Source organism: Emydura macquarii, unplaced genomic scaffold (genome assembly GCF_026122565.2).
Source record: "Emydura macquarii macquarii isolate MOO-44397 ecotype Brisbane River unplaced genomic scaffold, CSIRO-AGI_Emac_v2 contig_295, whole genome shotgun sequence".
Lineage (NCBI taxonomy): Eukaryota > Metazoa > Chordata > Testudines > Chelidae > Emydura > Emydura macquarii.
Window position 1 is genome coordinate 312,999 of NW_027130432.1, and position 23,462 is coordinate 336,460.

At 38.3% G+C, this 23,462-nt stretch overlaps 1 long non-coding RNA gene across 1 annotated transcript in view; it reads right to left on the reverse strand.

The window, feature by feature from the left end:
- Positions 1-306: 306 nt before the first annotated feature.
- Positions 307-23,462, reverse strand: part of LOC137153884 (uncharacterized) — a 139,453-nt gene continuing 116,297 nt past the window's right edge. The window contains exon 4 of the long non-coding RNA XR_010919926.1: positions 307-526. This is a non-coding gene — a long non-coding RNA (uncharacterized lncRNA). The remainder of the gene's footprint in view (positions 527-23,462) is intronic.

Below are 23,462 nucleotides of genomic sequence, written 5' to 3' on the forward strand. Positions count from 1 at the left end.
AATGGGAATACATTACACAATTTTTGTTGAGAAGGTTTACAAAAATGCTCCTATTAACACTGCAAAATACATCATAACACAATATAAACTCTATTCGTACTGTGTTCAAATCTTAATTGTTAATAGGAAATAGATGGTAAAGGACACATGGTAAGATTCCAAGAATCTTGTAATGGGATTGTGTTTACAATTAAAATACCAGACTTACAAGTGTTTTCTCCTTCTGCCATTTATTGTACAGAGTCAGGAAAATGGACAAGAACAATTGGTGTTCTGACAATGACATGATAAGTTTACCTCTCTAAGTTTAGTGTACAAAAACAAGCCAAGACACCAATGATATTTTCTATTTACTGTATCCTTTAATAAGTGTGGTATTTGCAGCCCCATAAAACAGTTAGCCAGTCCAGAAATGCAAGATTCTAGTTCCAAATAAATTCACCTACATTTTATTCCTTTCTTTTTAAACTTCCTCTTTGAACTGCTTTATTGTATTCTCTCTGCAGCAACCTATGCCCAGGAAAAGCTGTTGAAACAAAAATATTCCATAATGAACAGAACATACGTTCTAAATGATCACGTCAGTTTACCTGTACCTGAAATGCAGTATATTGGCCATATTCTTTATATCTCTACTTCCATGAAAAAAAAATCTAGGGTCAGATTTACAAAACTACTTAGGTCTTAAAGATTCCAATGAGCACCTAGTGCTATTTTAAAGACCATCTAATTCCCACTGAAGTCTATTTAGGTGCTTTTGAAAATCCTACTAGGCATCTACCTGCATCTTTAGGAGCCTATACACCTTTGTAAATCTAGTCCCTGAAATAGATTATGTCACAGGTTATGAATATGCAACTGTTATCTGAGAGTAATATGTAGTGCTGGGTAAATATGTATTTTTGTATATTCATTAAAATAAAAACCTCCAATTCACTGTTATATTATTTGTGACCCTTTTTGTTTTCAGTGAATATCTGCATGAGTGATGTTTGTTTGTTTGCAGGGATGTTCATGACAGTAATAATCACATGAATACTCAGGTAAATAAGGTTCAGAAGGTTCACATTTGTTTTTGTGCACACCATCTGGAGAACTCTAATTTCCCACCTGTTTATAAAAGCTACAGTAACAAACTCTAGGAGCACAAATATGAGTCATGACTCAGGTGAACAATCACACATAAAATAATGAATAGTGATTAGCAAAAGCAAGAGTTTAGCAACAGCTCATAGACTGAAATGTCAGTGTCCTTAAAAAGTATCCAGTTTTTCATTAGCACTACCATGACAAAAACAAAACAAAACTGTACAATATAGTGTACAGACTAACACACATTTAAAGTGTGTCAAAATGACACTTCCCCTACTCACAGCATCTTGTATCAGCTGTATTTAAAGGCTTCCAATAATCTATAATATTACAAATTAGATAATACCAGGTTTGTGTGATATGGAGATAAATTTGAGAAGGGGAGATTTTCAAAAACATAATTAGGTGCCTAATTCCCATTGGCAGTAAGGGGAGTTGGGTGCCAACCCATCATTCATAACTTTGAAATATCTTCCCCTGAAGCAACAGGGTTAAAGTTTAAATAGCACAGCATGAGTGGCCCCAGTATGGTGTGTGGAAAAATAAAACTCAAAATGTTGATCTTATATAAAAAAAAGCAATTTATCTTCAAACTTGGCACCTTGTAACCTTTTTGAATAAATATTTCGGATTAAGAACTAAAACATTTCATAAGCCTTATCAAACCTGTAAAATGAAAAATCAATATGCACTACATCTTGCACAGCAAAATTACTGAAGACATTATAGGGTGCAATTCGCTTCCTACAGATTGCTTTGGTAATCATTTGTGTATAATTTTCAAATTATGGCTCTCTGACCATTTTAAATTATTCCCCTCTATACAAAAGAAGAATGGGTCGAATTTCTCTCAGCTAAAGTTCTAAGTGAGTCAATTGCCCAATGTAACATATTCAGCGGTCTGCTTACTCAAAGCTAGAATTCAGGGAGCTCCTATGCAATGACACTAGGCAGCACCGGGGGCTCAGAACAACTACACAGTAAGTGTGTCAGCTTCAATGAACAAGCACCATTTATATCCATTTGAGTCCTGTTTGTCCTCACCCATGAATACCACAGTAACCAACCCCCCTCCCTTAGTTTAACTGTGGTCCTCAAAAATAGTGTTCAGGCAAGAAATGTCGGTCTTCTTCATTCCCCCTTGATAAAACATTAAACCTAAGCTTTTAGGTAGAAGCAAAACACATCCAGTGAATAATGGGTCTCAAAATGTCCTATACGTTTGAAGCTGTGAATGGTGAACCAGCTAGTGATTAATCCACTGATCCTGAATGAACCTGCTACAGAAATTCATTCTGCTGCTAAAAAGAAGGATAAGAAATGTGACAACTGACAAATGGAGATTATGATGGCAGTCAAAAGTTCAGGGCTATATTAACTTTGTAGAAGTAACTCTGTAGAACAATAGGTTCTTCTTGATTTTATATAGTTATCTTTTGGACTGTCATTCAAAGTCATTCTGTACTACAGATGAACTGAATAGGATTGCCTCCATTTAGAGTAAAACAGGGCCAGCCCTTGGTTTTGTAGAGCCTATGCAAAGTAAGTGGCTCCCTTCACACAAACCATCAAAAGCCAACCCCATAAGAGAGCAGTAATGTTGCAACTAAACACAAACTGATTCAAATTGGTATTATTTCAAGCTCAGCTGCCCTTCTTCAATCCTCAGTATTTCAATTAAACCTTAAAAATATAAATACATATCTCTAGTCACAGAACTATTAATCCACACTTTGGTGACAAATGTATAAGTTGGATTCATGTTAATTAAAATAAGCTATTTCACTATTTGCTTATAACAGATGCAGTACTGCACACACATTTCTTGTATAATTCGATTCTTGCCAAAGATTTACAGTAAGTCCTGACAGTGCACCATTCCGAGAACTCTTCCGTTTCACTCACTATGTTTTAGACACTAGCAGTGGTCAGGCATGATTAAACCATCCTTATCAATGATTAAATATTATTTTCTCTCCAGGGGGTTAGTCCAGGTCTATTCTGCAGTATGAATATGAATCAGTTATGGCCATAGTCTAAGTTTTAAAAAAATATAGGTAGGGTGGGGAAAAGAATTGCTAAAGTCAGAGCTCAGTTTGGTTTACTGTGATTCTATGTTTGTGGCAAACACAGCATTGCTCAGTACAAGACACTGAGACAAATTTAAGCTGCCCAGTAATCTTCATGCCTTTTCACACTTCTATTTTTCCCTCATTTAACTCAAAGAGCACTTTTGAAAGAACACACAGGATGGAATAAGACAGAAGGCGAGAGGCAAGTAAAGAAGAACAAGAGGAAGCAGAAAAGTGAAGAGGAGACATTAGCAGGGGAAAGATGACTTAGGGGAGACTGTGAGAAAGAGATAGCAAAGAAAGAAGAAAAGCAACGAGATGGGGAAAAGGAAGAATTTTTTAACAAGCAAAAAGATCCATTATACAAACCAAGTATTTTTCAAGTTTATTTTTAAAATAGTTAAGACTGTATAGATTTCCAGATACACACTTCCATTTGACAGTTTATGCACAAATACTTGATGTGCACAGTAAGATGGCTAACTGACCATATATGCATGCACAAATACCTGATGTGGCACTGGGTAACCATACTGTGTATTTGCATAAGTAAAGAACACATGTAAATGTAGGTAGGCAATTTCATGTGTCTAACTTCAAAAATGCTGGCTTTTACAGTTGTTTGTATTTGTCTAGAAGAGAACATTTCTGCAGGCTCCCTGGAATGATGCCACCAATAGGAGATTAATCTGGCATATTATTGTATAAAAGTGGCATAGAATCTATAAAAATCTGTGTTAAACCCTCTTGCTCCTACAGTAGAAATTGGCTTGAGTGCTGCAGAATTCCAGGGGCCTTGGCCATAATCATCAAGGCCAGGCCATTTTCAGGTCAGTAATATAGATAAACCTCTGCTGCATCACTTATAAAAAAAATCCCACTAGCACAACACTATTGCTATTAAGACATCAATAGGCCATTTCTGCAGAAAGTGTCTTAGCGACATGTTGGCCTTTTCCCAATCTGCCTCAGTTCTATTATCACTTCTGTCTTTTCAAGGCAAGCCAGCTCCCATTGCCATCCTATGCATCATATGGTTAATTGCTACTACAGTAAATAGGAATTATATTTCAGAAATGGCCTTTTAATTTTATTATTCTCTTGGATGCATGCAGTGTTCATTTTGATTTTCTGTGTATTTGCATAATACATAGACTCGGACTTTAGGGCCAGAAGGGCTCATCATGATCATCTAGTCTGACTTCCTGCACATTGCAGACCACAGAACCTCACCCAGCCACTCCCACTCCTGCATTAGGCCCATACCTCTGGTTCAGTTACTGATGCCCTCAAATCTTGATTGAAAGACTTCAAGTTACAAAGAATCCACCACATATTTACTCTAGTTCAAACCAGCAAGTGACTGGTGCACCACTGCAGAGGAAGGCAAAAATCCACCAGGGCCTTTGCCAATCTGACCAGGGGGGAAATTCCTTCTCAACCCTAAATATGACTATCAGTTAGACACTGAGCATGTCAACAAGACCCACTAGCCAGATACACGGAAAAGCATTCTGTGTAGTAACTCAGAGCCCTTCCCATGTAGTGCTCTATTTCGAGCTGTTGGAAATATTTGCCAATAGCAGACATGGATGGACCACATGCCATTGTAGGTAACCTCATCCTACCATCCCTTCCATAAACTTATCAAGCTCAGCCTTGATGCCAATTCTGTTTTTTACCCTCACTACTCCCCTGGAAAGGCTGTTCCAGAATTTCTCTGGTGGTTAGAAACTTTCATCTAACTTCAAGCCTAAACTAGTCGGCCAGTTTATATCCATCTATTTTTGTACCAACATTGGCCCTTCATTTAAATAACCCCTCCTCCTCCCTGGTGTTTATCCCTTGGATGTATTTATAGAGAGCAATCACATCTCTCCTCAGCCTCTATTTAGTTAGGCTAAACAAGCCAAGCTCCCTAAGTCTCCTCTCTCGTAAGGTAGGTTTTCCATTCAATCGATCATCCTAGTAGCTCTTCTCTGCACCTCTCTTAACCATGAGAACAGAACTGCACACAGTATTCCAGCTGAGGTCTCAGCCTTATATAATGGTAATACTTCCTCACCGCTACAGGAAATATCACACCTAATACATTCTAGGATGGCATAAGCTTTTTTCACAGCTGCATCACACTGATGGCTCATAGTCATCCTGCTCATCATTTCTCCTCCTTTGTGGCTTCCAACTGGTAAGTCCCCAGATCAGAGCAAAAATTCTTGTTGTTAGTCCTTAAGTGCATGACCTTGGAATTTGTACTATTAAATTTCATCCTATTTCTATTACTCTAGTTTTCAAGGTTGTCCACATCTCCTTGTATGATATTCCAGTCCTCCTCCATATTGGCAGTACTCCCCAAATTTGTGTCATCCACAAATTTTATTAGCACACTCCCACTTTTTGTGCCAAGGTCATTCTGAAAATGCTAAATAAGATTGGTTCCAAGACCGACCCTTGAAAAATCTAGTAGTAATCTTCCTCCAGCCTGACAGTTCACCTTTCAGCATGACCTTTTGTAGTCTCCTCTTTAACAAATTCTTTAGCCACCTTTTGATTCTTGTATAAATCCCCATGTTCTCCAGTTCAACTAAATTTCCCATGTGGGAATCAAATGAATCAAATGCTTGACTGGAATCAAGGTGGATTAGATCTACTGCATTTCCTTAGTCTATAAAAATCAGTTATTTTCTCAAAAATTGATCAGGTTGCTTTGGCAAGGTTTACTTTTTGTAAAACCATCCTGTATTTTATCCCAATTACCATTTACCTCTATATTTTTAATTATTTTCTTCTTTCAAAACTTGTTCTAAGACCTTGCAAACAATTGAGGCCAAACTAATGGGCTTATTTCCCTGATCACTTTTTTCTTTTTTTAAATATGGGTACTATATTTGCAATTCTCCAGTCATAAGGTCTGACCTCTGAGTTTATGGATTCATTAAAAATCCTTGGCTTGCAACTTCCATATTCCAGTTCCTTTAATATTCCCTATGAGGTTTTCCTCTAGCTTAGGAGTAGGCTCCAGATACTTTAAATGAAAATCACAGAAACTAATTCCAAGCCCCCTGCACATTCAGGTCCTTGAGTTCTTCAGTCCAGTCAACTTCCCTAACTCATTCCTTCACTTTTTAAAAAAGTTTATCCTAGTACTACAATAAATTGCTTGATTTCTAAAAGAAGTACATATGCCATTTTAAAAAGTTTGTTCTCTCTCTTGCAAGGGAAAATTCTGTCATATCAGACAGAGACATGATCTATAGCTAGGACAAACTTCAGTTAGAGTTGTGTTGCCCCTAAATGTTTTGATCAGGCATGAAATTTAGAGTATAATGAAGCTTCTAAAACATCTATGGACATAATTTCAGTGTTTTCAGGTAGGAGGGGGAATAAATGTCCCCAAACCTGAATCCAACTTTCCCTTTATATCCACTAATGGAGGGAGACAAACAGATAAATCTGGATTTTGGGGTACAAAGCAGGAGTGGGGGGACGCATGCAAGCTCTAGGCTTACTCTGTCTTCTCTCTGTCTCCCCCTCCACCCCCACCCTCCCAAAACCCACTGTCCAGTTCTTACAAAGCCCATGGGAGGATTGTATGAACAACATCCCTCAAGATTTTATTGCAGGGATTTCTTGCAATAAGTAAACTAAGATGGGATTTGGTTGCAATGGCCAACTGAAAGGCATTGATAATATATTGGTAACTCTCGGAAGCCATGCTATCGTTAGGGCTGGGGGAGGACATTGCAGCAGCACAGTTACAGTTACTATTGCTCCAAGTTTTAATGTATTGTCCTGAATTCAAATCCTGAATGGATTTGTCAGGATGCCTCAATATCTCTATTTCCTGAGAATAGATTCTTCCCCTCTTTAAACCCATAAGAAAACAAAAACATTTCAATGTATATGACGACTGAAAACCTGGCATTTTTTCTAGGCATAGCACAATGGTCTTTTGGCTGGAAAAGAGTGATTAGTTGCCAGTAGTGCAGTCCCTATAACAACAGGAGCCAATGATCTGCCATGTAGATTTCTATTCTCAGATAAAAAGATCTGATGTTGTGGTCTCTGATAGAGATATTCTCTCATCTCAACGAGAACTATGCATGGAGTGGGGAAATCTCATCACGGGGACTGCATGAAACAGTAAATATCAGTTACCTCCTAGAAGGCTGACAATGATGGACAAGATATTTGAGAGATTTCAAAGGCTGGAAGGAGGGGCCTGAATTCTAATGCTTAATAAATTCTTTAGACCATTCTAGCAATGTAAGAGGGGGTAAAAGTGGGTGTAAACGTCTGTGCCCAATTTATGAACCCACTACATTGCCACACTGGTGTAGAGTGGCCTTAATATAAGAATTAGAATATTGAATATGAGCACGCTACAGCTGGCCATGATATCATCCTTTCAGTTGGACAAGGATTTTGAAAACAAAACCTGAATTTGAAATCTCTGGCTATCTTGCATCCTAGAACAGGTGCTATTGAATGCAAAATTTTTGTTTTACAGTGGCTGCTATACTTCTTCCTGTTCCTACAGCTACATTGGAACTATTTTATGCACTGGTTCCATGGGAATCATAATTCTTATTTATAAAAAGGCATTATTTTGTGTAGACAGGTGGGAAGATTTTCCAAAGTCCAATTTCCTGGCTTAAATGAGACACACATGCCAGCCACACAAACCTCATTCTGTGGAATTAAATTCATTAGCATTCATTTTTGCAGGCTTGAGCAGGAGATTAAATAATCACGTTTTATAATTTCTTTTAAAACTTTTATGGGAATGGGGAGGGTATCTAAAAAACTGTGCTGGGTTTGCAGTGAACTCTTGACTGTACAACAGTTTATAAAGCAGATTTTCAATATGTAAGCCAAGATCTCAGGATAGTGAAAAACAGTGTGCAAACTGGGGTGAAGTACAGTTCATACAGGGAAAGCAGGTCTGAAAGTTAGCGTAACAGAGGATTTTTAATTGTGTAAGGAGTTTTACCCACCCCTGCCATTTTTCCAGACCCAAAAAAAAAAAAAATCCTCTACTTGTACCTATCTGAATTTCATCACAGCAAATTCAGAACAAAGATGAAAATTCTTTTGCATGTCCAGCTTACAGGCATATGTCACAGAACATTTTCATGTCAGATCTTCTAGTCCACTGGGAAATGTAGAAGATTTCCAACTACCTCATTCAGTTCAATAAAGCTCTTCAAGAAGCCAACAAACCTGTCACTTTGCAATCTGAAATGCATAAGCATGTCTGAAGGAAAGTCATTAATAGCATAAAATGTTTGTCATAATAAGCTGATAAATGAGCTTTCATGCATACTACTCAGGATTCACTGCCTTTCAATATGCCTTTTTTAATTACTGAATGTAAATGAATTGACCTTGGGCATGACTTGAATGCTGTCTCAAGATTCCTCAGACAAAGACTTAGTTCATACAGCAGTGTCAGTTGGGTAAATTTACAAGCACTTGGTTTCTGTAATAAATTAAACCTAGGTGAACGGTAAAAACATTTTTGTGTAGCAGTGATTTTTGCCTAAAAATCTGTTACCTCTTTTCCTGTGTTCTCCTTATATTCTGTATAGGCATACTAGAGATACTTGCACTCTTCACACATGCAAATTAACACACACTGTCCACTAACAGATACAGAAAAAAAATAGTCTGAAATTCTGTCTAAGCAGAGGTTCAAAAAGATCATAACTGACATTCATAGCGTAACAATTGTTACTTCACTTTGCTCCAGTAATCCTTCTGTTTATGCCAAGGTTTTTAATAGCATGGTATTTCATTATGTTTAATCTTCTTGTCTACAGGACGCATTATGAAAACTTAGCCCTTAGATCTTAGTTGTAAGATCTTGCCATATTTGGTCAACAATACCTAAATCAACATGAGAATAACCCTGAATATACTTTACTCTTTCCCAGATCTTTACTCCCAATCTTTAGCTTTAGGGCTTGGATCAGGAAAGCACTTGAGTATATACCTAACTAAGCACATGAAGTGAAAAAGTTATAATGAATGCTTTTTCATTATGTTCTCTCACACACTGTATTTTAAGATCTAGTCCCATAATTGTGCAACCAAACCTCTCATTGACTTCAGTGGCAATACACACATGTAAAGTCTGCTGGATCTTGAACAGAGTGAGGCACCAGATTTGAATCAACAGATTTCTGAAAATTTCAAGTATCCAAGAAAAACTAGGGTTTTTGTTTTGTTTGGACAAACATTTCCTCAAAGACTGTATCATAAAAGGCAGGCTGCCTGAAGTGAGCATATATATAATACTCTTATAGCACAAATTGTCCAATATCAAAACAAGAAGAGGATATAAATTTTTTTAGATCCAAGTTTTCCATAACCTACTTCCTATCTGGCACCTACAGCTCTGAGGCCAGATTCAAACCCAGACTGAGGTCACCACAGTGAGGCCCCTTTGTCTGGGAAGGTGTGTTTCCCCTTTAAAGGCTAGAGACCCAGAGAGTTACTTGCTATGTAGAGGCAGCTCCATCCCAGCTAAGCATAGGGACACTGATCCAGTCCCCTGCCAAGTGACTGGAAGGGAAGGAGACTATTTATGCTAGTTATATCTGTGCATTAAAAGCCCGCATTCACAGGAAAAGGTGCTCTATTTCTAAACTCACTTCAAACAACTTCATTGACTAGGTTCACTGTGCCTGGCAAGCTGATCTCTACAGCGGTGTGATAATTCAGAGATCATAGCTAATAGCTTCAGTTTTCTGTTCACAAGTGAGTATTCTTTAATGAAAATTAAAAAGCACTACACGCTGTGGCGGTGTGGTGTTTGAAGTTCTCCAATACACTCAACTATAGACATTTCTTTTCTTTAGTATCAAGTATAATCACCTGCCTTCAAGTAAGACGACACTGGTCTTGGAAATTCTATAGGGCTCTATGGGGCTTCCTCCAAGAAAGCTAGAGCCCAGCATACGGTAGGAGCCCTCGGCTGTGGTGCCCCAAACCCTGACCCTCCCCTACAATAGCTAGATTTCATAGGTGAGACCAAATTTCACGGTCCATGGTGTATTTTTCATGGCCATGCATTTGGTAGGGCCCTAAATATCGGCCAGGTTGCATGATGGGATTGCCATGGCATAAGTGATCTGGGGCTTTCCACCAGTTCAAAGAAGGTACCACAAATCTGGAAGAATCCAAACTTTGTGATGTGGGTTGGAAAATACGTTTCACAGGAAAGTTAGAAGAATCTTTCAAATGGTCTCAACTACATTAGAATCAGAGAAGTTTTCTGTGCATATCATGGATTGGGATGTGCAATTAAGACTTCCACTGAGGTTGATCAAAGTCAGGAAGTCTCAGAGAGGGAACAGAGAGAATGGATTTTATGATTTCCATGATGAATTTTGATTTTAAAGTTTTTAAGTCTAAAAAGTCCAAGATTCAAAACAGATCTCTAGGGAAATAATGAGCTCACTGAATGTCTCAAGAATTCATTTCTGCTCCAGGAATGATTCTGTTACCCCAATACCTAAAAGATGTAAAGTTGTCTCCGCCATCTGACAGTTAGGTTGCGCTGAGAAATGGAGAAGGGAAAAAAATTCCTGCAAGAGGCTTTATTGTATTCTGCAGCATGGCCTTTATTTAATATTGCCATTGTCCACCTGTTAAAGGCCAAAGCTACGCACTAGAATAAAAAATTGAGCCCCCAACAGGAAAAGATATTTGAACCCTAAACTGTACATTTAAGAAAATATATTAAAGTTAGAAAAACAACTACAAATATTATAGCTGCTTTGTTGAAAAGTGAACATAGTTTTAAATTAAAACTGTTAGGAAAAACACACCTGAAGATTATCACATTAACTGAGTCACTTTATGTTCTATAACTGGCCTATTTGAAGTGCTCCTGAAATACTCACTTCTAATGTGCTTCTGTGGTTCACATTTGGTTTCAGAACAAGGCCATATATTTTATGAAGCAATTTTCTGGTATTCTGCATTTAGTACAGCCTTTATTACAGTCCTGACAGTTTGTACCTGACCTTGATTTTCATTTGATATTTATACACGACTAATGGAATCTTCTGTATGAAGCTGCCACAACAATCATGCATAATGTTGCTAAATTCTACCATAAGATTCTTGCAGTGAAAATGCTTGTAATCTGCATCTCTTGACATTTTAATCTCGCAGGGAAAACAGAAGAGAAGGAGACACAAAAGGAAAGTCATCTGGCAAGTAAATGAAAAAGGGACTAGTCGATTTTAATTATAGCAAAACAAATGTAAAAGCCTACATAAATGTAAAGCCTACATAATGAACTCAACCTTGTTGGTATAAAAACATGTGCAGATTAGAGTTTAAAACTATTACAGCAGCCAGTTAAACATCTGCTGTTAAAGTCTTGTTCAGTCAGTTCAGTCAATGGCCTAACCATTTCGGAGAGTGTTGCGTGCACTGTGCGCGATTCCTTCCCATTGACAGCAAAGAGCTACGTGAAGGTACCATCTCAGAGTCACTAAATCAAGACACAGCATCTTAGACTTTAATTCAGTGTTTAGCTTTTCATGGTCCCTAAGGTGAAACTTACTTTTATTACAATAAAATCCTTATACACCTTGATATTATTGTACAAACTCTGGGACTGACTCTGACTTCTGTATATTGGTATACATCCTTGTTAACTTTATTCTCTTGGAGTTACTCTACATTTACTGAGATTAGATTGTGGTCCACTATTTTTTTTTTTTAAACTATTATCTGGAATTGGAGCCTGTGTGTTAGGTACCCTATACCCCCTCCATCTCAAAAGTCCCTGACCCAAAAAAATCACAATCTAAATCTCTACGTTTACAACACAGCTCCTACATAATGGAGAGATTGATGCATGTACCTTAGTAGGAATATATTTTATGGACTCTAAAAGATCAGCCCTTTCAAAATTCCTATTAGTCAACTATTGCTTATATAAAAAGCATCCAAAAAGCAGGTGCGCTAAAAAATAATTGCATAAAAACAGCAAGGTGAATAGAAACACACTATGACAATAAAACAACTAGCAGTTCTTCAGATAGTTAGTGTTTCTACATGTTTTATATTATATCTTTGAATACGTAGAAGAAGCCTACAAAATTGGCTGGAAGAAATGAAAGTTTGAAGGCCAAACCAACAATTAGTTTCCAACTGTATTACAATTATGAAACTTCCGGCAACACAACTTTGGCTGATCTAGGCTTAGTTTTTTTAAACCAAATTTTGTATATATACACACACATGAAGGCGCAATACAAAAAGCTTGCGAAGGCAACCATAATGCTATCATTTTTAATTTTTAGGTGTTTGACTTTGCTTAACTTTTTTAACTTAGTTTTGTGTGAAACATATACACATGTTCACATAGGCATATGTGTGTGTACTATACAAATACTACACATGTACATTTTACAAATATCAAAGTATTTTAAAAAGTTAATGAGAGTTCATAGTGTTAGTATACTTAGATAAAACAAAAAGTTAGCAAGGAGTTGGCTTGGAAATAGTAATGAAGAGTGCATATGAAAAAGCTATAAACACTACAGAGGGTCTTTAAAACATTAGCAAGTTGCCCAGTAAGACTACTTCCAAGAGATTTACTTTTATAAATCAAATTACTGGCCTTCATTTCAATGGTATTTTTGTGGATATTAAGTTTGGAAAGCAACTAAAGCATAGTAGCCATGGGTAAGGGAGAAAGTCAAGCTTTTCTAAACTTTCTTGCATACACTGAACAAGGATGATGTCAATCCATGAGACATATATCTATTTCGATGAACGTGTAAGACAACAGCTTGCTGTTTTTCAAAGATATTTTACTTACATTATGGATTATTTATCTTAAAAGCAGTCTGAATTTTTATAAACAAGAAACAAAATTGTAAATTAACATTTCCCTTATTATTCTCACCCCAATCACATTATAAATTTTATCTATGAAAACTAAATAATTTTAAGATACATTTTATAATGTAAACACAATTCTAAATATTAATTGGTTGCCATAGAAATTTTAATTAAATATGACAAGATCAAATGTGTCACCACGGCATGCTGTACTAATCACGGATCCATTAAGGTTTAAATTTATTTCTTGCATTCCTAGAAAGGATAAGGGATGTGTTATGGACCATGATAAAAAAAATTATCGAGTTAACATTCTGCAGACTTAACTCTACACCTTAACATTGTGAAACACAGTATTACCATTTTGCCAACCAACAGGTAAATAAGTAAGATACACTGTTTACACTGAATATCCTTTGTTCGTATATAAATCTTAATTCTTGATATTATTGCAGTAAAACCAAAATGAAAATTTTATCAAAAATTGTTGGATCTATACAAGTTGCACATAATTTCTGAAGAATTGCTTGCATCATATAAGCAGCAGAGCACAGGACCAACCTTATGGGAGTGCAGTCAAAGCAACTGCCAGCATTTGGGGGCCCTTCACATTCAGGAGCTCCTAATGATAGTTTTTTTGAGGGTGTTCTTGTCTGTGCTTTTTGCAGTTGAAAGGAGAGAGTGCTGATGTATCCTTGGCCATTTCCCCTGATGAACCAGAATATGATGCTAGTTACAACACTGTAAAATGCATACATTCTGTTGCAGCACTATATCTGTGTGGGATTTTAACAACAGAACCTTTCCCTTAAAATTGAAAGACTTTTCTAGACTTTTCCCACGCTTTTAAGTAAGTGTCTAAAGGTGACTCATTTATTTTCTGAATTATGATTTGACAGTACTAACATACATGGACCCTGTTTATTTTCTATTATGAACTGGCTGTTCTTTGATATTGTAGACATGGACTTGTTGGATCCATTTCAATCTGATTCATTTCTTTTACTAAGTGTTTGAATTGGTAGTGGAAACAGTTTGAAGATGTGTGTCTCTTTACATTTCTGATATGAACTTGTTATTTTGATTGTCTTGCTTCTTGTAATGTGCCAAGTCTGAAACAGCTATTATTCCCGTTATCCTCCCAGTATTTTACCTCTCTCCTCCCCCTCAAGAACAAAAATCTCTTTTCCAGAGGTAATTTTTATTTCCCATTTTGCTGCGTCACATTTGGTTGCATAAATTATAATGTTCATGTCTGTTCTTTTCCTGCTGATGATTCTGTAGCATTGTCATTCAGATTTAATGAAGGGTGTTCATGGTTGGTATGATAGTGTTCCAAAGCTCAGTATGGTCAAAGATGAATTATGACCATTTTCTGAATGTCTATTAAATGTTCATCTTTATGTGGTTTTTCCTTTTGCCTGTGTTCCAACTTTGTTCTGCTATTTGAGCATCATTTCAGGTGTGTGCATATACTGTAATTCATCATGTAGATCAGTTTGGCTAATGTCATCACAAACTAATTCAGGGATGTTTTACTAAATGTATGTTCGATTACTACAAAGCTTTATTTATGATTTTATGTGTAAGGATATGGGGGAATCTGCACATTGTCTCCAGTTTATGAAATATTTTGCCACCCATAATGTAGTTACACAAAACAGATTCAAAGTATTACTACAGTTGGAACAGTTTTAATTATTGATAAAGCAATCCAAGTCTCGTATGTTCCCTGGAACCCGGTGCTACATCTGGTTTTCTGAAGGCACACTTTTAGTTTTTTACTCCCAACATGTAGGTTTAGTCAGGCACTTAGTTTAAGAAACTGATTTAAACTTTCACATCAAATACTAGTAGAAGACCATTCTCGTGTATCAAGTAATCAACAGGAGGTGTTGATTCAATGTGTGCTTGGAAACAAAAATACACACATGCTTAAGAAAATCTGGGATACACTTGAAGCAATTCTCTGCTTCCTTATGCATAATTTTTGTTTTTAACATCTGTGCATAGAGGATGTAAAGTGATCATTTTGCTTTTGTAAAAACGCTGCCATAAGCAGAATGATTATGTTTTAGATCCACACTGAGACATCCAACCCCTCGGTACTGGTACAAATGAATACAAGACAAGACAATAGAGAATCAATCTTGAAAATCAATCTTGAATCACCAGGTTGAAAAATACATACTGCATGCCTGTATTTCAGAAGTGACAAAGAATATCCCACCTCTTCACAAATTTTGCATTTGTAAATATTCAAGATCAGTTAGAGCACTTTAAAAAAAAAAAAAAAAAAAAAAGTTAAAAGTTGCAATATCCCAGTTACTGTGCTGCCTTTATTACCTGCCCCCATACTTAATGTTGCATTTGCAGTTACTTTCCGTTAACTGTAAAGATTAATAATTACTATATTATACACAGGCAAGGAAATGCCTGATGCAGGACACTTTGCAGTACAAATATAAAAAGCAGAGTTAGAAAAAGAACAATTAAGACATAGAAAGATGTCACAGATAAGGAGAAAATAAGGGCAGAAAAAGGCTAGTTGTTTAAGGCCTCAGATTCCTCAAGGAACTCCATGCAAGTGGACCTTTTCATCCTTTGATTTCTATGTGACTGTGCACAGATGCAGGAGTCCACTTGAATGGAACAGTTTGAATGGAACAGTAACTGATCAAATTAGGACACAATTAAGGTCTGACAACTGCCATCCTGGCCAATAAACTAGGTCTTGAACAAGAGCTCACAAAAGCTAAAAGCATAAGCTTGAGCTAAAGAGCCAAAGCTTCTCAGGTAGGGCTACAACAGACATATCCTCTGTGGAGTAGGTACAGAGGTGGATTTGTAACACCCATTCACCAATGGATGACTGGAAGGTACCTAGTGTAATAGCTCTTTTAAAGAAGGACTCCAGAGACAACCCTGGCAATTACAAGCTGATGAGCCTAACTTCAATACAAGACAAATTGGTAGAAACTATAGTAAAGAACAGAATGATCAGACATAGATAAAAGCTATTTGCTGGGAACTGGTCAACACAGCTTTTGAAAAGAGAAGTTATGCCCCAGCATTCTTTAAAGAGTTTGAGGGAGTCAACAAGCATATGGATGAGTGATCCAGTCAATATAGTGAACATGGATTTTTTGAAAGCCTTTGATAAGGTCCTTTACCAAAGGCTGTTAAGAAACTAAATAGCCATGGGATAAGAGGCAGGTTCCTCTCCTGGATCAGTGGTTGGTTGAAGATAGAAAACTAAGTGTCAGATTAAATAGTCAGTTTTCACAATGGGGAGAGGTAAACAGTGTAGTTCAAGGATCTTTACAGGGACCTGTACTGTTCAACATATTAATTAATGATCTGGAAAAGACAGAGAGTGAACAGTGAAGTGGTAAGTTTTGCAGATGATACAAAATCTGCCAAGATAGTTACATCCAAAGCAGACTCCAAAGGGTGTGAGGGGGATCTCACAAAACTGGGTGACTGGACAACCAAGTGTCAGATGAAATTCAATATCAACAAGTGCAAAGTAATGCACGTTGGTAAAAATAATCTCAACTACACATACAATGGTGGGGTCTAAATTAGTTGTTACCACACAAAACAGATCTTGGGGTCACCATGGATAGTTTTCTGAAACCCTCAGCTCAAATGCAGAGCAATGTCAAAAAAAAGTTAGAAAAAATACAGAAAATATCACAATGCCATTCTATAAATTCTTGATGCACCCATACCTTGAATAGTGTGTCCAGTCCTAGTCCATCTCAAAAAGGATATAGTGGAACTCGAAGTTCAGAGAAAGACAACAAAAATGATCAAGTATATGGCACAGCTTCAATATGAAGAAAGACTAAAGATTTTCATCTTAGAAAAGAGATGACTAAGGGGATATGATAGAGCTCTATAAAAGCAAGAATGGTTGGAAAGAGTGAATAGAGAAATGTTATTTAGCCTTTCCCATAATACACAAAACCCGGGGTCATCCAATAAAATTAATAGACGGCAGGTTAAAGTACTTTCTCTTGTGTGTATTTTCAGAATATGCACAACTAGCCTGTGGAACTCATTGCCATGGGATGCTGTAATGGCCAAATGTATAAGTGGGTTCAAAAAAAGGAACTAGATACATTCATAGAGAATAGGTCTGTCAATGGCTATTAGTCAAGATAGTCGGGATGCAATCCCATGCCTCTGACTACTGGAATCCAGGAGTTGAAGATGGGGGCAGATTACTCCATAATTGCCCTGGTGTGTACACTGCTCCTGAAGCTCTAGTACAGGTCATTGGGCAAGATGGACCATGATCTGCCCCCATATGGCAGCTCTTATATTCTTACAAAGCTATTTGTTGTAGGCCACTTGACTTCACTTGAAAGAAGTGGGAAAATCTTGAAAGGATTCCTTCTGTAAAGAGGAGAGTATTGGAAGCTTCCTCACCAACAGATCAATATTTTCTATTGACTATTATCAGGATTGTCTGTTCCTGTTCTGCTTTCCATTCCATATGGATTTTAGCCTCAGAGATACAATACAATTTACTGTGTCTTTCATTTTGGGTATTCTTTCATGCCTGAAGGATGAATAACTTCTACTCTGACTGTTTTATTAGCCGAGCCAACAACTTCCGAAATGGATCAATCAGGTTTATAATGAGGAAAATAATGTTTCTGCCTCTCTTTTTCTCAGGAGTTCAGATGTCCATCATCAGTGGGGTAAGGAAGGTTGTTGGAGCTAATCAGTTTATGAAGAGTTCTTTTGAAATACAAGCCTGGATGGTTCTCTGCCATGAGTAAGATGCTGTGATGTAGACTAGCCTAACAGCAATGGTGACAAAAGGCTGAAAGGGCAAGCTTTCTGGCTTTGTCACCAAGGAAAGTATTTAGTGTAGTTATTTTACTGTTTAGGTTAGCTCATCAGTTTTTGTTTCTTTAAGGTTATTGGTATTCATTGTTTGTATTACAGAAGCATATGGAGACCCTAAATGAGATGGGAGCCCCACTGGCACTGTACAAAAAGATAGCAAGAGACAGACCTTACCCAGAAGAGACAACAATCTAAATAGAGAAGGCAGACACAAAGGTAGAAAGGAAAGAGGTGAAGTGATTTACCCAAGATCACATAGTAGGTCTGGCAGAGCAGAGAAAAAGAAACCAAGTCTTCTTATTCCCAAAGCCAACACAGCTAAGGAAGTGACTTGGATTCTATTGTCACTTGTTTATTAAATTCCAATCAGTAACACCTGTGCAAATCCAGCCACAGATGCCACCCCATGCACAGTTTGAAGATAACAGAGATACACCATCATAATGGAGGGCAGCATCTCACTGTCTTGACTCTCGGATCTCAAACTGAGTTTGTAGGAATGGTGTTCAAAAACAAATTCCCTAGTAAACTGAGCAAGTTTCATATGAAAAATATTGCAAGATGACCATGGAATCCCACAATGCCACCTATACAATCCCAAGTCACACATACACAATACAGATGATTAACTATGGATTAAACAAAATGCTCTACATTTTACAGAATGCTATGGAGGCTGTGACAAACCCTTTCCTAAGAGTTTCCTCTGCCTACTTCTACAACTCCCAGTTCTGTGCCTTTTTTCATGCCATCCCTATGTCTGGAAAGAATGTCCACACCTTTTGTCCCAAATGGCTTTTCACCTATACTCCCTAACACACGAATTTCATTGTCGTCATCCAACTGTAAAAACCTCATCAGCCATAACTGCAGCTCTTTGTGGTTGCATTGTTTGGTGTTTTGTAGATATTTGAATGATGACAGATGATACGTTTCTCACTGACGGGGTTCTTTTATTAATGCATTTGTAATATGCTGCTAACTGTATACATAAGAACCAAAGTTCTGCAAAAAAGGATTATTTGGTTCATATTATCCCTACCATGGCATTTGCTTCATGGCATGTTGACCATCCTGAGCAGCCAAAGTGTAAGAAAACCCTCCTTCCTCTGGAAGCTTATAGATGGAATATTAGCTTAAAGTGTCATTTGAAGCATCCTAGCCTACAAAAATGCAACGGGTCATGATTAAATCTGTAACAGGTGGATTCCCAGAAAATATAAGGGTTCATAAACCACATCGCTCTTGCTTTATTAATGTATACTACATGTGCTTTATGCACAGCAAAGTAGTAGAGGCATACAGTATTCCTATCAGCACTTGGATTCCAGAGGTCAGGATTGTTCTTCACAATACAGCTTTACAAAGTGTGTTAGCTCTAATGACAGCAGCCTGACCCAACGACAGCAAGGTGTTAACAACTGAAGTCTTTGCATGGCATTAATAATTTGAGTTGATCCAAATTCTAGCTGACCTACTCTTTCTTCACAGAAGTTGTTACCAGTTCACTGCTCTGAATATTAAAATACATTGATCTGGTGCAAGGTACAGAATTCAAAGCACAGATTATAATCATTAAAATCAATGAAAAATTAATTTCCAGTCAGCATTCTAATCCAAAGTATCTTTGATTCTCAGTGTCTCTCTTTCTGATACATCATACTAGATGAAAACACACCAGGTATTTCATGCTTCTTTAAGTCCCTATGACATGTTTTGCTACAACATCTCATGACACAACAAACAATTAAAGTGTCAGCAATGCATTATGATCATTCTTTCTGACCAAAACTCATTTTCAAATTAAAAGAAGACAGTATATGACTAGAATTTCTACTGTTAATAGATTTGGTACCTGTATAAGAAGCAGTTCATTTAAAACTATATTTCTAAATAGCTTGTAGGAGCACCATTTGATACACACTTGGAGTTATTTGACAATGGTTCAGATTTTATATATCTCATAATATAATAAGCTTACATGCTTACAACAAGATGCTACGGTATCTGAAGGTGCCTCCTATTACTTATAGCCTAACAGGTAAACCACAATACAATCCTTTGGGGTGAAATTCTGGCCCTACTGAAATCAATGTGAGTTTTTCCATTAACTTTAATAGGGCCAAGCCTTCATCCTTGCTTCAACACCCAGACCCTACTGCCTTGAGGAGCACAAAGTAGCTTTAAAGAATTGTTTTCTAAAAAGCTCTGTTTTCTACCTAATCTACCCCCCCCCCTCCAGCGGATACTGGGGCGGAAGAGGGGGGAGAGGAGAGAAACCTGCTTACCAAGACTTACTTGCACTTACTTTACAGAATGTGCAAGTGTTCCATAAACTGTACGTATATTCATATTTCTTATCACTATACCAAAGTGGTTGAGTTACAACCAAATATTTCAAGTAGCTAGATACTTATGTCAAAACAAAAATATGAGTAATTTAACAGACCAATACCTAAAGTATCATAGTAGCTATTTCTCATAACAAACTGAGACATAAATCAATAGTTATGTCTAACATCCCCAAACCAGGAAGATAAGCCTGGTCAACACTACAAACTTAGGTTAATGGAAGCCACCTTTCGTCAAACTAATAATGTATGCCTCTACACTACTAGGCCTTTTCTGCCAACCTAACTCTCCTGTAACATCGACTTAATTACTCCACCTCCATGAGAAGCGTAACATTTCAACCAATGTTGATGAGTCAATAGTGAGGAAGTGTAGATGCACCATTGTGTACGTCAACTTAATTGGTCTCCAGGAGGTGTCCCACAATGTTCCACTGTGACCGCTCTGAAGATCATTTTCAACTCTGCTGCATAGCAGCCAGGTACACAGGAAACAGCATCTACCCTGTTAAAGCCTTGGGACTTTTGAATGACCATTTCCTGTTTGATCAGCATGGAGAGCTCACCCGCACAGCCGAACATGGTGATCCGATGTCCCAAACATACTGCAGCCTGTAGTGCACAAGAAATGGTGGATCTTATTGGTCTGTGGGGAGAAGAGTTTGTAGTGCACAGCTCTGATCCAGCCAAAGAAATATCGACATCTATAAAAAGATCATGCCGGGCATGGGGGAGAAGGGCTACACCAGGGACATGCAGCAATGCCACATAGAAAAAAAAATCAAAGAACTTCAGCAGGCATACTAGAAGACAAGGGAGGCAAACATGTCTGCACCAGAGATATGCTTCTTCTACAATAAGCTACATGCGATTCTCATGCAACCCCACTGGTACCCCCAAACATAGTGTGGGTACCTCCCCGGAGTCTGAGTCCCAACCATTTTAGGCAAGAGTGAGAAGGACATTCTGGATGAGGAAGAAGAGGAGGAGGAGAACGGAAGACAGGCAAGCAGGGGATCCAGTCTCCCCAAGAGCCCTGGAGCAGTCCAGCCAGTTGTAGGACAGTATGGCAGTCAAGCATGATGCCAGAGAAGGCACCTCTGGTGAGTATGCAATTCCATTCAAACTGTAGGGGTTACACGCTCTTATATTTATGTGTAAGATGAAGAAAAAGTGAGGTACAGAGGGTGTCTGCTTCCCAGTGGTTGCTCCAGCTACACAGAGGGTGGAAAACACTGTTTATGTGCACAAGGATGGCCCAGTAATCCTCCATGGAGATCTCTAGGAAACTTTCATGAAGGTACTCTGCAATCCTTTGCAGAAGGTTTGAGGAGAGCTGCCTTATTTCTTCCACTATGGTAGAACACTTTCCCATGCCACTCGAGTACTAACTATACTGGCATCATTGCGTACACAGCATAGTAGCATAAGGACCAGGTCCGTACCCAGACACTTACAGCATCTGGTCCCTTGGCCCTCCGTTACCCTAACTAACATCACATAGGTTCATCAATGGGAGACTATGGAAGTTTTCATTAAAATTGCTCATATGCAAACAATAGAGCATGTGATCCCCCATAGATGGCAATTTCTAGGTCCCTCAACCATGGTTTCCCTAACATACTGATGGTTTGGTTGGCAGAGATTGGGGTTGACCTCAGAATCTGCAAGTCCAAGACAACTACTACCAGAAGCATTAAGGCAAGGGTGAGCTTCAGGTGTCTTCATGGATGCAAACCATCCCTCTCCCCCGCCCCCCAGCCACCTCGAACAGACATAGCAATTTGGGAGGCTTAACGCCAATTCATGTTGCTGGGGAGGTGGGGGGAGAGAGAAAGACATTGTTCACCTGTCCACCTGTGCTTCCAGTGTGGGTTTCCCAGAAGTTGCTGTACAAGTCCTGTCGCCCATGCTACTGGGCCATACTCACCATGGCTGGAACAGCAAACCAGTTCATTGAATAACTAGGGATTCTGATTATGTTCTGGCTTGCACGTGAGTAAAATAAAGGAAGTGTTTTTGAATAGCAACTTTGCAGTAGACCCAGGACATGCACTGAATGGTTGATTTGTGTTTTGCATGCCTTACAGTGGAAAGGGTGGCCTTCAGCACATCCCCCACACCAGAGGAGAGGCTTTCACAGATTAGAAAGCAGAAAAAGAGAACGTGTGATGACATGTTCAATGAGCTAATGAATACCTCTGGGACAGCAGACTCAGAGCTAAGAGCCAGGAAGATTGTCTGAAAAACTTGATATGGACATGGAGATTATCCCAGAAGCATGAGCATGCCATGCAAGATGAGATGCTGTGGATTATGAAGGACCAATCAGATTTCTTGAAGCTCAGCCAGACGCCTCAACATAAGTAGCTTGAGGTTAGAGTGCCTCTACAGCCCCTGTAGAATGACCTGCAATCATTGCTCTTTTCCCAATCCTCCTCCTCCTCTAAATGTTCCAGAGGGCAGGAGAGAGGTGGAGGGAAGATGCAGTATCCGTTCCACTCAACAGTGTGGGAGAGTACTAAGAACAAAACTGGTCATTCAAAGACCTTTGATTAGCAAGACTTTTGTGCTTTCACAGACACTGCCAGCTGCATTTTTTTCTCCCCTCCCTACTTTATCGTACCATTTGCCCAAGGTTAAATTATTTTCTTGGTTTTTCAGACCCTTTATGTTTGTGCAATAAAAGCAAGTGTTCTGTGAATGAAATATTCTTTATTTATTCCAATCATGGGGGTTGCAGGAAGGGAAGGTACAAGGAAACTGATGCAACAGAGGGGAAGGTATGGGAAGGCACAGCACAGATAAGCAGTGCACATTACTGTGGCTCATTATTGAAATCTTGATGGGCTCTTCTTATTGCTCTGGTATCTGGCTGCTCAAAATTAGCTGCCAATATATCTGCATCAATGTCTCACACCCGCAGAAATTTCTCTCCCTTTGCCTCACAGATATTTTGGAGCACACAGCATGCAGCGATAACAATGGGGATACTGCTTTCACAGAGGTCTAACCTAGTAAGCAAACTGCACCAGCGACCCTTTAAACATCCAAAGGCACATTCCACCATCATTCTGCACCTGCTGTGCAGGTGGCCAGTGTAGGGCTTAATGAGCCATCAGAGGAAGGGATAAGCTGGGTCTCCCAAAATCACTATTGGCATTTCAACATCATCAATGGCTATTTGACAATTTGAAAACAAAGTCCTTGATTG